The sequence below is a fragment of the Odocoileus virginianus genome, chromosome 16 (assembly GCF_023699985.2).
Source record: "Odocoileus virginianus isolate 20LAN1187 ecotype Illinois chromosome 16, Ovbor_1.2, whole genome shotgun sequence".
NCBI classification, from domain to species: domain Eukaryota; kingdom Metazoa; phylum Chordata; class Mammalia; order Artiodactyla; family Cervidae; genus Odocoileus; species Odocoileus virginianus.
This window is the reverse complement of record NC_069689.1, coordinates 45,684,639-45,687,418: the sequence shown is the minus strand read 5'-3', so window position 1 is coordinate 45,687,418 and position 2,780 is coordinate 45,684,639. Positions and strand designations below refer to the sequence as shown.

At 47.7% G+C, this 2,780-nt stretch overlaps 1 non-coding gene across 1 annotated transcript; it reads left to right on the top strand.

Moving 5' to 3' along the window:
- Nucleotides 1–2,502: 2,502 nt before the first annotated feature.
- TRNAS-GGA (transfer RNA serine (anticodon GGA)) lies at nt 2,503–2,574 on the top strand. Its single transcript has one exon. It is a non-coding gene; the product is annotated as a tRNA-Ser (tRNA).
- The last annotated feature ends 206 nt before the right edge of the window (nt 2,575–2,780 follow it).

The window sequence follows — 2,780 nt, the reverse complement described above, 5'->3', positions numbered from 1 at the left end:
CTCATTTGAAAAGACCCTGATGCTGGGAAAGATTGAGGGCAGGAGGAGAAGGGGACGACAGAGGATGAGATGGTTGGATGGCCTCACCGACTCAATGGACATGAGTTTGAGTAAACTCTGGGAGTTGAAGAAGGACAAGGTAGCCTGGCGTGCTGCAGTCCGTGGGGCCCAAAGAATTGGAACCGACTGAGCGACTGAACTGAGCTGAACTGTACGCACTTCTGAATGACTGACTTTCTCCTAGAACAACTGATCCTATGTGGCTGGAGCTACATACACTAAAGTTAAATGGCTTTCTGCCCCCTAGGCTTGAAGCAGTTGGAAATCAGTGGCCCAGACCTGGAGCTCACTTACTCAGGGAGCATCTCTACCTGAAAACGGGAGGGTAGTCCTCCTCCAGCCCCACCTGGCCCCCTTGTGGCCACAAGGAGGAAGCTTAGAGAGGGAGGAAATGGAAACAGGACTGGAAAGAAGCAGTAAGGAGCAGATGGAAGAAGAGCCAAGGCCGGGGGGCCCCTAAAGCTAGACTTCCCGACGCTCCCCCTGTCCTGTCACGGATACAGTGAAGCCCAGCCCAGGGGACGTGCCCAGTCCAGCCGTTTATCACATCTTTGTTATCCTTCCACTTCGGTGGAGACTTCTGCCCAAAACTATGCCAAAGTCTTGTAAAATTTAATTTAAAACCTAAGAAAATGAAAATCAATCACTAAATGGGAAACCTCGCCCGGCTCAACTATTCTATTCTATTTAACTTAGTTAGCAACATATTCTCAAGAGAAAAGCCAGACCATATTTTCAAATGACCTCAGAATTTCAAAGAACATTAAAATGTTAAGTACTGTATTCGGTTTTTTATTTTATATAGATATGATTTTCTTCCCTTTCCGTTGAAAAACAAGTTCCAATTAAGAAATTAAAAGAAAAAAACCCATGCAGTACTTACATTTTAATGCTCTTTATAAATATATATACACACACATACATATATATACACACATATACACACACACACACAAATACATAATACACAGGCACATATATGTGCTAAGACACTTCAGTCATGTCCAATGCTTTGCAACCCTATGGACTGTAGCCTGCCAGACTCCCCAGTCCGTGGGACTTTCCAGGCATGAATACTGGAATGAGCTGCCATTCTCCTTCTCCAGGGGATCTTCCCAACCCAGGGATCGAACCAGCATCTCTTACATCTGGTGCACTAGCAGACAGGCTCTTCACCACTAGTGCTGCCTGGGGCGCCCACACCCAGTCGCGCGGCGAGTGACTTGGAGGAGGTGTCTCCCAGGACAGCAGCGGTGACTCCCAGGCGGGAGCACTCTCTGTCCAGCACAGAAGCCACTCTGTTGGCTTCAGGAGTGTGGATTCTCACAGGTGCCATGAGCAGCCTGCATCTGGAAGTGGGAGGGCCAGGATACAGCTCTAACCACTTTACAATATGGTGTTGGTCTTTGCCACACGTCAACATGAATCTGCCACGGGTACACAGGTACCCCCGACCCTGAAACCCCTCCACCTCGCTCCCCAGGCCATCCCTCTGGGTTGTCCCAGAGCTCAGGCTCCAGGCGCCCTGCTTCATGCACCGAACTTGCACTGGCCATCTATTTTGCATATGGTAATGTACATGTTAAATGCTATACTCGCCTCAGTCTCTATCTTACGGCCACATTTTATCTCATTAAAGCAACATTCGAATTTGTCTACGCATAAGAATTTTGTGTTCTCCACTCTCTCATTACCTTGATGAAAATTTACTTTCAAATCTCTTTTTTTCCCCTCTTCTTATATAGTTGGTAACAAAAAGCTCTTCTTCCCTTAGAAGAGGGAGGAAAATCTCTTTGATGTCCAAATTTTCATTTGTGATTCAGAAACCTCCCAGCCCCAAGAGTAATTTTAAATTCAAAGAGAAACTTGTTTGATAGGATTTTGTCTGCTTTTGTGTGTGTGTTGGGGGGAAGGGAGAAACTTTTTTTTTAATAATGATCAAACACAGATATAAAACACTATAATTAGCTAATTCAACGCCATGCCATCCAAGTGGTGCTTGCTTTGAATTTTCAACCTTCATAAAGTCATGTCTTTTGGCTTTATAAAATTACCCATTTTCACTCAAATATGCTGCCTTGATAACTGTTTCTGCCTCATCAGTGAAATCCGTCGTGCCCTTACTATGGTTATTAACAGGAAGGCATGCTAATTGGCAGCTGCAATTCAGAAAAGGGTTGTGCACTTGAAATGGGCACAAAAGGGTAAAAGAGCCATCTTCTGATGCCGCCAGGACAAAGTAGGAAGAGTCAGTGGAGGGAGGTGACTGGAGCCGTGACATCTCAACAGTGCAGGTGCTTTGGCCAGACTTGCCAAGGGGAGCGTGCGCGTCCTGGGAGGGAGCCGGGGCTCAGTCTGTGCAAAAGGCCTTCTGCTGCTCTAGCAGAGGTCCCAGAGTGAGCCCGTCGAGCTGATGACAGGGCCCAGGGCAGGTATTGGGCTTCCCAAGTGGCTCAGATGGTAGAGCATCTGCCTGGAATGTGGGAGACCCAGGTTCAATCCCTGGGTTGGGAAGATCCCTTGGAGGAGGGCATGGCAACCCACTCCAGTATCCTTTCCTGGAGAATCCCATGGACAGGGGAGCCTGGTGGGCTACAGTCCATGGGGTCGCACAGAGCCGGACATGACTGAGCGCAGGACAGGTATTGGCAGGAAGTACACACGGAAGGGAAGCGAGACACTGTGTGTTTCAGGAATGTCTCTTGACACCTTGAGTCTGA